Genomic DNA, 14,147 nt, shown 5'->3' on the forward strand with positions numbered 1-14,147 from the left:
CCAGGACCCATGTAAGCCAGATGCACAAGGGGGCACACGTGTCTGGAGTTCATTTGCAGTGGCTGGAGGTCCTGGTGTGCCCATTCTCTCTCTCTCTCTCTCTCTCTCTATGTCTCCCTCTCTCTTTCTCACTGTCAAATAAAACAATAAATAAAATATTTAAAAATGAATAAATAGGGCTGGAGAGATGGCTTAGTGGTTAGGCGCTTGCCTGTGAAGCCTAAGGTCCCAGTTCGAGGCTCGATTCCCCAGGTCCCACGTTAGCCAGATGCACAAGGGGCGCACGCGTCTGGAGTTCGTCTGTAGTGGCTGGAGGCCCTGGCATGTCCATTCTTTCTCTCTCTCTATCTGCCTCTTTCTTTCTGTCTGTCACTCTCAAATAAATAAATAAAAATAAAAAGCAAAAAGTTAAAAATCAATGAATAAATGAATAAATAAGTATAAAGAGTAGGGCTCTAGAGCCCGAGGGCCCAGGGGAGCTGTGGCAGTGGTGGGCAGGCAGAGGCCCTGAGAGTTCTAGAAGGTCCAGAAAGGGAGAGCGTTCTTCAGAATTGACCAAGGATATGTGGCACGGCAGTCGTCACCATCAAGGACAGCAAAGCTGGACACAGGACAGAGTGGGGGGCAGCAGTGACCTTTGGAGAGTTGGCGGGACTATGATGTAGGTGTACCCACAGACCGCCCTCTCTAAGGTAGGGACTGGATTCCTCACTTAGCCAAAGGGAAGCTGCTTTAAGACACCAACCTTCTGGGCATCTCCACTATCCTGGGCTACTCTAGGGCCCCCTGAAATGCCCTTCCACCATAGGGCACCAGGACCTGGCCAGATTCACTCCAGGGACCTGTCTAATTCCAGGTCTCCTTTGGTCCTGTAGCCCATCTCTCAGACAGACACCTCCCAGATTCTCACTCCCACCCCACTACGTTGGTTCCCTTCCTGTGGCCCAGGAGGCTGGAGTCTGAAGGATACAGCTGGCATGTATGAGCCAGCCCCACTCTGCTTTGATGCTCGGCCTCAGTTACCCAATCATCCAACAGGCATGGAGAAAGGAGCACACCAGGTACTTCCCATCCCTTACTCCACTTGGCTCTGTCTGTGGTCAGTCTGCCACCGCCCTAGGAAAGCCTGATGCTGGCTCTTTGATTACTTAGCCTGCTGTAGAATGCTGTCCTGTGGGAACAGCAGCTATTCGATTCTCCTAACGAGCTCTGTGGGCCTAGAGAGATGGCTAAGCGGTTAAGCACTTGCCTGTGAAGCCTAAGGATCCCAGTTCAAGGCTTGATTCCCCAGGACCCACGTTAGCCAGCTGCACAAGGGGAGTTTGTTTGCAGTGGCTGGAGGCCCTGGTGCACCCATTCTCTCTCTCTGTCTCTGCCTCTTTTTCTCTCTGTCTATTGCTCTCAAATAAATAAAAATAAACAAAAGAGTATCTGTGAAAAAAGCCATTTAAGGACCTGCTGATGCTCCCTCATTCAAGGAAGGGGCAGACATCATTAGACCCTCCCTTGAGATCTCAGCCAGTCTCTCCTGCACCTCCCTGCCAGCTATGTGTAATTCTGCCAAAGCTACATATGGTTTCATTGTCTCAGGAGGTGCTGGTACCTAGTGTGTGGAAGGTTAGCTGAAGGGGGTACCCTATGGGGGATCTATCATCATGCTGGGGTGAATTTTTCAGAGATGTATCAGTTACCGTCTCACTGCTGTGAACAAATAACTGTCTATAAGCGTCTTGGGGTAGGAAAGAGCTTATCTTGGCTTACAGTTCCAGAGAAAAGAGTCCATCATGGTGAGGAAGGCATGACAGGCAGAAGTGGGGAGGTAGGGCCACACTGTAGCATAGTCAGGAATCAGAGAAGGAACAGGAAGTGGGGCCAGTCTAGCAGAATTCAGGGGCCTCTCCCAGGGACCCAGTTCCTCCAACAAGGATGCATCCCCTAATGGCTCCCTGTGGTGATTTGAATTAGGTGCCCATCATAAACCCACGTATTCTGAATGTCTGATTCCCAAGTGATGGACATTTGAGAAGTGGAGCCTTGCTGAAGGAGGTGTGTTTTGGGGGAGGGGGTGGGCAGGCTTATAGGTTTTATAGCCAGCTTCCCTTTGCTAGAATTTGGTTCACTCTCCTGCTGCTATTGTCCACGTCATGTTGGCAAAGCAGTGACCATGTCCAGCCTCAGCTCATGCCATCTTTCCCCCGTCATTGTGGAGCAGTGAGACTATAAATCAAAAATAAATTATTTCCTCCCATCAGTCGTTTTTGGTTAGGTGCTTTGTCCCAGCAATGCAAAAGTAACTGTGACACTTCTCACCTTCCCAAACGGTGCCACCAGCTAAGAACCAAGTATTCAAACACATGAGCCTCTGGAGAGAAATTTATATGCAAGCTACAATACTCTTCCCCTGCCCCCCCCCATAGACTCATGGCCATACCATGATGTAAAATGTATTCAGCCCAAATGTAAAAGTCCTCATAGTTTTTGACCACTCCAACCTTATTCAAAAGTCCAAAGTCTCATCTGGTACTCAAGGCAATATCTTAATTGTGAGCTTTGTAAAATCAAAACACAAGTCACATACTTCCAACATATAATGGTACAGAATAAATGTGCCCATTCCAAGAAGGAGGAATGGGAACACAGCAAGGGAAGACTGGAGCAATGGGAGACTAAAGCCTAACAAGGAAAATATCAAATCTGGCAGCTCCATGTCCAGTAGCTGGGTGGTGTGTGTGTGAGGAGTCCTGGCAGCCTCTATATGCTGACCTTGAGGAGCAGGGAACTCCTAAATGCACCTTCCAGACTTCCTCCTTTCAAGTCCATTCTTATAAGCTAGAGCTTTACATAGGTGGCATTTTGCCCTTGGGGCATATTTCCTATCGTCCAGTGCACAGTAGTAGGCTTTTCTTTAATGGTGCTAATCTCCTAACCATTGCAGCCACTTTTCTGGCTGTAATGTCCTTACCTGGAATTCTAAACTTGTTCACATGATTTTCCCCTTGCTACATTTCACATGGTTCCTCTTTCTGCCCTACCTTTTGCTCTTCCACTGTAGATCGGAATCAGAGCACCTAAGATAACCCGTGCCACAGATTCAATGGTTTGTGCCTCGATTTCCTCTGCCAAACTCCTTAATCCACTACCTTTAAGATCAACCTCAGTCAGGTTCTTAGGACAGAGCAGAATGTAACCAGTTTCTTTGCCACAATATCATGTGAATGGCCTCAAGCCTCATTCCCAACAGTCCTTGTTCCCTTCTGAAACCTCTTGAGCCCAGCCTCCATATACCACATTCTTCTTGGCTTTCTCATCTTCCAAACTTCCACCCAAAATGGCCCACTACGCTCTGATATACAGCACTGTAAGACTTCTCTAGTCCACACTTCCAAACTTTTCTACATTCCTCCCATAAACCAGACTTTCAAAGACTTATGAACCGCAGAGTCGGGTTTATCACAGCAGATGGCTCCTCCACCCAGTGCCAACTTTCTGTACCGGTTATCTTCACATTGTTGTGAGCAAATGCCTGAGCCGAAGCAACTTCAGGAAGGAAAGAGTTTATTCTGGTTTGCAGTTCCAGAGGGAAGGCAGAGTCCATCGTGGCAGGGAAAACATGACAGGAAGGCGTGGAGAGCCATCACATCAGCAGGCAGAAGGTACAGAGAAAACAGGAAGTGGGAGTCAGGCTACAAACCTCGAGGCTGGCCTCCCAGTGACCCTCTTCCTCCAGTGACATTATACCTCCTATAGGTTCTACAGCCTTCCCAAACAGTGTCCCCAGCAGGGGCCAAGCACATGAGCAGGGGTGGGGGTGTATTTTACATTCAAACCACAACAAATGAAGTGGTTGTTTGGGGGTCACCCACACTCCTGTAAAGGTACGCTTCACACATTCGCTGGTTCACTAAGTTGGGCTTTGGTGGCGTCATTACTTTGGGCTGTCTTTGGTGCCCCCTACCTGGGGGAAGCAGATGGTTGTTTAGGCCCCAGGGAAAGTTTACACAGCCCAGTCCCAAGGCAGCCAGCCTGCCTCTGTCCAGAGTCTGGAAGCTCCTTGGGACTGTTCTGAGAAGTCACCTCCTCCAAGAAGCCTTCCAGGAGCCACGGCTGGCCCTTCTCATGATCCCTCAGCCTTGAAGTCTCTACCACTTCTCCCAGTTAGGTTCTGTATTAGTTACTTTCCTTATTTCTCCGGGGAGAAAAAGTAACATGAAACACTCTATTAAGTGCTTGCTAGGTATTTGTCTCAGAGGACAGCTCACACAACACTGGCCGGAGTTGTTTATCACTCCCATAACCTCAGGGCATGGGAGTGGTCTTGGGATCTTTATATATATGTATGTATATATATATTATATATGTATATGTAGTATATATACATATATAATATATATATTATTGTTATATATATATACTATATAATATATATTATTGTTATATATATATAATATATAATATATATATATTATTGACAACTTCTATACTTACAGACAACAAACCATGGTCTTTCCCTCCCATTCCCCACTTTCCCCTTCATAACTCTGCTTTCTGTCATATCCCCTCCCTCTCTTCTTTAGTCTCTCTTTTAATTTGATCTCATCATCTTTTTCTCCTATTATGAGGGTCTTGTGTAGGTATTGCTAGGCACTGTGAGGTCTTGGATATCAAGGCCAATTTCTGTCCGGAAAGTTGTATGTAAGGTACTCTTCCTTTGGCTCTTACATTCTTTCTGCCACGTCTTCCACAATGGACCCTGAGCCTTGGAGGGTGTGAGATGTTTCTATGCTGGACACTCCTCTGTCCCTTCTTCTCAGTGCTATGTTGCCTTTTCGGTCATCCCAGTGGTCACTGCCATCTGAAAAGAGAAGGTTCTCTAACCAGAAGTAAGATTAGCATTAATATATGAATATGAACATTAAAGGTAATGCTTTCAGGGCAACTTGGTGAGAGTAATATATTGATTTATCCAGACAAGAGCAGGCTTTATACCCCTTAGACTCATGACCTCCCTGCCATAGGCTTTTGATTAGGTTCTCAGTACCAGGCATGTGTTCCCTCCCATAGCGTGGCCCTTCAGTCCAATTAGAGAGCAGTTGGTTTCCCCCAGAGCAGACATGTCACTGTTGCACTCGTTCAGTCATTTGGCCTGTTTGGCCAAACTTGAGGCTTCCAGTGTCCACTGTTTTTACCGCTGATGACTTCTGTCTCCCATAAGACTGCATGCAGTGCAGCTTTTTCCAGCTTTCAAGTTTTAGCTCTCCCAGGCTTGACCTGATGGATCTTCCTCCTTCCTCCAGAAGGAGATATTTTTGACTTGGAGGAATTGGCTATACAACAAGGAAAGGTTTGTTTGCAGTTCCAGGGGATCCAGTCATGGAAGGGAAGGCATGGCAGGAGCATGAAGGGGCTGGTCGTGGGACATCTGCAGTCAGGAAGCAGAGACAGATGAAGGCTGGTGCTCAGCTGGCTTTCCCAGCTCAGGAAAGGACGCTGCCTGTAGTCGCTGTTAATCTAATCTAGAAACTCACTTACAGACATACACGCTACCAAGCTGATAATATTAACCGTCATAGGTTTTTTTAAATATTTTATTTTATTTTTATTTATTTGACAGAGAAAGTGGGGGAGAGAGCGAGAGAGAATGGGCACGCCAGGGCCTTCAGCCACTGCAAACAAACTCCACCTTTGTACATGTGGCTTACGTGGGTCCTGGAGAATTGGACCTGGGTCCTTTGGCTTTGTAGGCAAATGCCTTAACTGCTAAGCCATCTCTCCAGCCCAACTGTCATAGTTTTAAAGTGACCATTAACTTGCTTCATATTGTTTAAGTCTGTCTCCCCTTCACCCTGGTGGGTAGGCACCATGAACGTGAGGATTTACATGCTGCTGTTACATCCTTGAAAGAGGACGGATCAGGACTTTCCCAAGTTCTCACATCCAGGATCCGATTTTCAGCACTGTTACACAGCACACAAAGGTGTAAAGCCTTGAGGTGCAGGTGTCTTTGCATGTCCGTTGTCCACTGTGCCCACAGCACCTCAGGGTGGGTGACCGTACTGTGGTCCTCTAGCAAGGCCTCCTGTTTGCAGAGCCACCCTGGGCAGCTCCTTGCTCCCCAGTTACATCCTGCTTTCTAGCACTCAGTCCCTGGGCAGCCACCCTTGGGCTACATGGCATCTCCCTCGCCTCGTCCCTGTCACCCTTCTTCCTAATCCTGTGCATCAATCATCACAAAGTCTGCCCCATCTTACAGCCACGCTGGCTGTGTCCTGCCACCATCCTCGGAGACAGCTTTAGCTTCTCCCTCTAGACCATGTCATCTTGAAACATCCACCTCTGCATCTACCAAGGTCAGCCCAAAGCCCCCCGTCCCGCCGCCCCGACTTCTGTCCTCTCCTCTATCCATCCAGGTGTCCCTCTAACTCCAGGTGCAGCTTCTCAACCTGCTCTGTTGACTGCGGGTGGGGGGGTCGGGCGCAGGCACCCCAGGAGTTGGCTGACAGGAGCCCAGCCCAGGCCCCACGGTGAGATCTTCCCCTTCCCCTCAGCTCCTTGGGTCTCTTCCCTGACAGCATATAACCTGCTGTCTCATCCCAATCCAGAGGCCTGTGTAGAGAACCCAAGGAGGCCTCTCTTTCTCACACGCTGCCCATGTTTCTTGGGGGCCATGTGTCCTGTGATCACAGTGTCAATGTCATGGAGCTTAAGCCACACACCGCCCCGCTGGGTCCCCTGCAGTTCCTCCATGCCTAGTCACTCTGTTGCACCAAAGAGAAAAGAAACATACCAGGCTTTCTTGTCCCTAGGTGGCCATGTGCCCTCAGTCCATCTCTGTCTTGAAACCTATAGCCTTATCTTGGACTTTCTACACCTTAAAGCTGACAGAAAATTAATCTCTGTAGTCCTAACTACTTAGGAGGCCGAGGCAGGGGGATTTCAAGCTCAAGGGCAGCCTGAACAGGGTTTCACTCAATTGTCCAAGTTGACTCTTTCCAGAGCCTGGCTCTTCTTAGCTGCAGTCCCTTGAAATATCTCTTCCTCTCTCACTTGTCCCCCCTCTCTCCCGGCCCCCACATCCACCTGCCACCTCTCAGCTTGCACCTCACTGACTTCCTGGCTTGGGTACTCTCAGCTGTCTTCCTGAGGTGTGCCCCCGCCTAGCATCCCTCTGACCTGTGGGCCACCTTCCCCCTTGAAGATGTTCCCCCACTGCTCTCACCTCTCCTGTCTGTGCTCCTCTTTTCACTCACTGGGGAGCGGGGCCTGGGTGCGTTCCCCGGCTCACTCATGGTTGATGTAGGGTAGGGGAGAATGGGTACCAGTTCCCTCTACAGTATGCCTCACCCCACAGCCTTGCCAGACTTGCCCAGCACGCACATGTGCCATGGAAATGATTCTCCCTTGCCCCTTAACCTTTTTTTTTTTTTTTTTTTTTTTCGAGGTAGGGTCTCACTCTAGCCCAGGCTGACCTGGAATTCACTCTGTAGTCTCAGGGTGGCCTTGAACTCACAGCGATCTTCCTACCTCTGCCTCCCGAGTGCTGGGGTTAAAGGCGTGCACCACCATACCCGGCCCCCTTAATCATTTTTTAAGACCTCATCTGAGAGGTGTTCAGACTAGGAGTTAAGGCTTCACCATGTGAAATTTTAGGAGACACAAAAAGCCGCTATAGCCAGGTATGGTGGCACATGCCTTTAATCCCAGACCTCAGGAAGCAGGGATGAGAGGATCGCCGTGAGTTGGAGGCCACCCTGAGACTACACAGTGAATTCCAGTCAGCCTGAGCTACAGTGAGACCCTACCTCGAAAAACAAAAAACAACCAAACAAACAAACAAAAACAACAACAAAAAAGCCACTATAGTCTCTAGGGCCATTGTGCTTCCCGGTCCCACAGTGATCTGACCTTAGACCCTTGGCTTCCTGCCTGTCGTCCAGGCCTTGTGTGTACCTTTCTGCCTCCTGCCCACCCATCTTCCCATCCACAGGGACTTATTTGCAGCCTCCAAATTGCCTTCCTTGGATCTTTCCAGGGCTTGGCTCTGAAACAGGCCTGGCCTGGGATGTGGCTTCCCTACCTTCAGGTGGGGTCCTGCCTACTCCTTGACTTGTCACACTGCCCTCGGGATAAGCATTTCCCCTGATGCCTGGTTATTTGACACAGGTGACCTCACCTCCTTGTTCTATACCGCATGGTCCTGTCTCTGCTGATTAACCAAAGCCACCAGTGAGACATGTTTTGTCTGTCCCTGGCTTGGCTTGTCTGTACCTGTAACCTTGTCTGCACACCTCAGACTCTACTCCTCCCTCCCTCACCTCACCCATTGTCTACTATCTGGTCACCCACCCCAAGAAACTCTGTCAATGGGCCCAACAGACAATGAACAGGCTCTCTCTGTGTCCCTGGGTGGAGCTGAAGCCGTCAGAAGGGGCCTAGCTCCATATCTCTAATGTTTGCTGTGCTGGGAATTGAGCTTCCCACAGTGCTCGGCCCAAAGCCTTTGGGAGTTGCTTAAGACAGGGCCACTAGGTTGCCCAAACTGACCTTGAACTCACCATAGCCCAGGATGACTTTGAGCTTGCAGTGAATCTCCTGCCTTGTCCTTCCAAGTACCTGGGACTGTAGAGGCCTGCATCACCAGTCCTAGGCTGGTTTCTTGTCTGTTACCATTGAGGCTCAATACCCAGGAGGAGCTCTACCCTTCCTCCCTCTCTCCCCTACTGCCTGGCTATGAGAAGGGCCATACACCCAAGCCTCCTCCTGCCACTGGGCAAGTCACCGCACCCCAATGGCATGGGCATAAAAGCCCTTCTACCATTCTCTTCTGCCCTCCTTCCCTGAAGTATGATGCATGTTCTCTGCTTCTCCATCTCTGACTGTACCTCTCTGTCTCTGCCTCGGCCACTCATCTGCTTTCCTTTTTACACATGCTCCTTTCCTCTCTGCCCCTCACCATCTATTCTCCCAGTTCTTGGCCACTCCCCGTTTTCCTAAAACTCCCACTCTGAGTTGCTGATAAAATAAACTCCTTATTCCTAAGAAAGAGGTATGGGTTTAGTCCTCTAATTAGAATCCTAACCCCTAACATTATCTTAGCCCTCTCTTGCAGCCATAACAAAACACTTGAGGCTGGATCATTTAGGAAAAATAAAAATTTATTTTCTCTCAGCTCTGGAAGCTAGGAAGTCCAAGATCAAGACCAAAGTAGAGTTTGTATCTATTAAGGGCTCTGTTTTAAAGAGGATTCCTTGAGGCTGGACAGATGGCTCAGTGGTAAAGGTACTTGCTTGCAAAGCCTAACAACCTGGATTTGATTCTCCAGTGCCCACGTAAAGACAAATACATAGAGTGGTACATGTGCCCAGAGTTCTTTTGCTGCAGCTAGAGGCTCTGGTGTGCCCATTCTCTCTCTCTCTCTCTCTCTCTCTCTCTCTCTCTGTGTCTGTCTGTTTCTCTCTGCTTGCAAACAAATAAATATTTTTTTAAAAAAGAGGATGCTGCCGGGCGTGGTGGCGCATGCCTTTAATCCCAGCACTCGGGAGGCAGAGGTAGGAGGATTGCCATGAATTCAAGGCCACCCTGAGATGACAGAGTTAATTCCAGGTCAGCCTGGACCAGAGTGAGACCCTACCTCGAAAAAAAAAAAAAAAAAAAAAGAGGATGCCTTGTCACCCTTCCTGTTCGTGCAGTAGAAAGTTATGAGACCCAGTTAGTCCCCTTTGAGCCCTTTGATGCCTCTGATAACAATCCTGAAGGATGGAGCTTGGGAATGGCGCCTCCCAGATGGAGCCTCACCTTGTACTCAGTGCTTCTTGGTCCCAACAGTATCTTAATGTGGGGGACACATATGCTCAACCCTCAGCACCCCTTACCTTTCTCTCTGTGAACGCTTCACCCAGCCTCGGCAGCCAGGACCTGGGTGTCACTCTACCTCCGTCATCTCCTCACCCGCACAGTGGGACCACTCTATCTCCCCAATGCCTCCTGCAGCCCTCTCCTCTCCACCCTACTTCCCTTCCCTCCTGGAACCCTCTCCTCTCTGCCCCATATCCCTTCCCTCCCGAGGCCACGTTCACTGCCTGCATTCTGTCCTCATTCATCGGGGACAGCACCACACTGTGGACTTGGGCCCAGGCCTCACTCCTGCCATAACCCTCAGCAGACTTCTCCAGGTAGCCTTTGAGTCCCACCCAGTTCTACTGGCCTCCAGGCCACTGCCTTTCTGGTGGCTACTCAGGCAAGATGGTCTCCTCCCTCTCTCAGTCAGTCCCTTGCCCCAGTTCTGTTTGCTGGATCCTGCACCAGCTGAGGGGTCAGGAGGAGGTCCTACCCAACCCCCTGCTGTGGTGGCCCTTGGAGCTTGAGGAGTTAATCATTCCAAGTGAACAAATGTTTGTGTCTGAACTCTGGGGTGATGCTCAACTGACAGGCCTGTGTCTTCGAGCCTGTTGTGCCTGCCTTGTGTAGGGAGCTTGTGGGGCTCAGACAGCATGCCCTGATGAGTGACTACCTAGTCAGCGGGTTCCCACCAGGGGCACTTGGCATCAGCACACCTGCTGGTCCAGGTGGGGTGGAAGTTGAGAAGAGAGACGCAGGTCCATTCAGAAGGGCTGCGGGGGGGGGGGGTGCTGGAGATATGGCTTAGTGGTTAAGACAGTTGCCTGCAAAGCCAAAGGACCTTGGTTTGATTCCTCAGAACCCACGTAAGCCAGATGCACAAGGGGGCACATGCATCTGGAGTTCGTTACAGGGCTGGAGGCCCTGGCGTGCCCATTCTCTCTCTACCTGCCTATTTCTGTATCTCTCTCCCTCTCAAATAAGTAATTAAAAATAAAATATTTAAATAAAAAAAAGAGAAGGGCTGGGGGAAGAGGAGTGGTCATGGAGGATGGCAGTAGACATGTTTTGTATTGGAACATGTTTTCCCTCTGGAACATGAAATGGCTACAGCCCAGGGCCCAGGAGCACTGAGGCCAGCAGGAGCTCACTTGCTCCAGGATGAGAAAAGGACTAGAAAATGGACATAGGAATCAGGGACAGCACACGAGGATATGTCCTGGCTTTAATGTTCCCAACAAGCAGAAGGAGGAGGGCAGGAGTACAAGGCAGGGGTGGGTTCACCTAGCTCCATGGCACCCTGTAGAATGTTCCAGAGCATCCTGATGTGGCCTGTGGACCCGGATGACAGAGTCAGTCCTCTAGTTCTGCAAGCCTGGCAGTGGGTAGGCCTGTTTGAAGGACACGTTGAAGTGCGTATGAGTGAGTACCCAACGGTCTGGAGACCTTGGCATTGTTGTGACCAAATACCTGACAGAAACAACCTAAAGGAGTGTTGTATTTAACTTCTCACTGCTGGGATAAGGCACCTGATCAAAAGCAGTTGATGGGAGGAAAGCTTTGTTTTTATTTTATTTTGTTTTTTTAAGTTTGGCTTCCATTCTCGAGTGGAAGCTGCATGATGATGGGCGGAGGCATGGCATGAACACAGGATGGACATCAGCTCTGCCACAGCAAGTGGAAAACAGCAGCAGGCAAGGAAGCCAACTAACACTGGCAAGCTGGGGTTAGTAACTCCTAAACCTGAAGCTCCACCCCCAACAGCACGCCTCCTCCAGCAGGGCTCCGCCTCCCAGCTGCGGAATAAGCATTCAGAGCGCACGAGTCTATGGGGGACATCTGATTCAGAGCACCACAGGGAGGAAAGGCTTATTTTGATTCACGATTGCAAGGGATCTTCATCTCACCACAGCGGGGAAGGTAGGGCGGAGTGATGACCCTTGTAGCAGTGGAAGAGTGAGAGTGGAGGCTCCTCAGAGAAAATAGCCTAGAAACAGACGAGGATGTAACCTTAAAATGCCCGGCATCTGAGCCAGGCGTGGTGGCTCATGCCTTTATTCCCAGCACCTGGGAGGCAGAGGTAGGAGGATCATCATGAGTTCAAGGCCATCCTGAGATTACATAGTGAGTTCCTGGTCAGCCTGGGTTAGAGTGAGACCCTCCCTCAAAAACAAACAAACAAACAAACAAATCTGCACCTCGTGACCTACTCTGGCAGCTCTACCCTACCTCTTAAAGGTTCCTCAACTGTGTGTGTGTGTTTTGCTGGGGATAGAACCCATAGGGCCTTGTGTATGCTGAGCAAGTGCTCTACCTATCCCTGAGTTGTATGCCCAGCCTGTATACCATCCTCAAAAATATTACAACAAAGGGGGGAGGGTGTAGCTCAGGAGAACAGTTGCCTAGATGTGTAAGTCTTGGGTTCAATCCCAAGCGCCACAAAAAAAAATCAATAAGTAATTATGATCAAAATACATTATCTTGTTAAATTTAAATTTAATTTTTTATCTATTTATTTGAGAAAATCAAAGAGAGATAGGAGGCAGGAGAAAGTATAGGTTCTCCAGAGCCTCCTGCCACTGCAAACAAATTCCAGACTCACTCACTGCATTGTGTAGCTGGCTTTACGTGGGTACTGGGGAATTGAACTTGGGCCACAGGCTTTGCAAGCAAGTGCCTTTAACCGCCGAGCCATTTTCCCAACCCTACACTATCTTTATGTATGAAAATGGTCATAAAAAAGTCAATAAACAAAAAAATAATGTCATGATCTGGGGACCAAGCATTCAAAACATAAGCCTGTGGGGGACGTTACAAATTCAACGCAACTGCCATAGACTTTGGTCTCTGTCAGTCTGGAGGCAGGAGCCCTCCCAGGCTGGGAGGGAGCAGTCCAGCCTGGGCCAGCTTCTGTGACTACCAGCCACCCTTGTTTCGTAGCAGCATCACTGATTTCTACATCACCACCAGCATCCTTCCTCTGTGTGCTGTGCCCCAAATTTCTTTGTTTATGTAATTTTTTTGTGTCTATGCATATGTGGTTGTGGACACCATCCAATGGTGTTTGGATAACCGTGAAATGAGCACACACCAGGCAAACTGTGATTTAAATGGAGCGTCAGGGAGATGGATCGGAGTGCTTCCCCCACTGACTGTACTTGCAGCATTTATTTAGATTCAGGCAGTCAAAGCTATGGGGAGTCTGAGCATAAGATAGATAGATGACCAGTTCCCATCAGATCAGGTCACGAGTTGTTTATATTTGTCAGGAAATCTTTGGGAAAACTGTGAGTTTCCTGTCTTCAAGAAGCTCCACCCAAGGGGCATAGTCTTCCATGTCCCTAGGCTTAGCCTGTGCAAACATTAACCTTCTGCCAATTAGCTTGATCTCCACATGTGTTGTGTATGTATGTATGTTTATATGTGTGTGGAGGCCAGAGGTTGACACTAGATGCCTTCCTTTTCCTTAGTCTCTTTCTTCCTTCTTCTTTGAGACAGTGTCTCTCGCTGAACCTAGAGCTCACCGATTTGGCTAAGACAGCTAGCCAGCAAGCACTGGGATTGCTGGTCTGGCTTTTCATGTGGGTGCTGGGGATCCGAACTCAGGTCCTCATGCTTGCACACCAAGCTCTGTCCCCTCTGAGTCATCTCCTTTGTCCCATGTTTCCTCTTTTTATACAAGGACATGAGTCATATTGAAGCAAGGCCTTCCCCCTAAGTAGCCACATCTACAGCAAACCTATTTCCAAATAAGGTCACATTCTGAGGTCCAGGGTTTGGAAACTCAACATATGCATTTTGGAAAATGCAGTTCAGTCAGGCTCTGCACCTGCCTGGGGGGGATGAGGAGAGACAAAGAAAGGAAGTTCCCTCCCCACCCCCACCCCCACCCACCTTGAGATCTGAGGCCTGGCTGAAGCTCAGAGGTGGTAAAAACCCTCCTCAGGGGACGGGCGGATGGCTCAGCGGTTAAAGGCACTTGTTGGCAAAGCTTGGTGGCCTGGGTGTTGTTCCTCAGCACTCTGTAAACCCAGGTGCACAAAGTGGTACATATATCTAGAGTTTGTTTGTAGTGGCAAGAGCCCTGGCATGCCCACACAGACTCTCAAAAATAAATTAAAAACAAAACAAAACATCTCAGATGAGACTGAGACAGTGGATGAGGCAGGTCACGGCGGGGGTGGGGGGCATCTTGCTTTACTTACTGCTGCTGTAACAGAGCCCTGAAGCCAGGCGACTTACAAAGAGTAGAGGTTGTTCTGTTCTGGAGGCTGTTAGTCCAAGAGCACAGTGCTGGCCTCTGGCAAGGCCTC

Source organism: Jaculus jaculus, chromosome 1, assembly GCF_020740685.1.
Source record: "Jaculus jaculus isolate mJacJac1 chromosome 1, mJacJac1.mat.Y.cur, whole genome shotgun sequence".
NCBI classification, from domain to species: Eukaryota; Metazoa; Chordata; class Mammalia; order Rodentia; family Dipodidae; genus Jaculus; species Jaculus jaculus.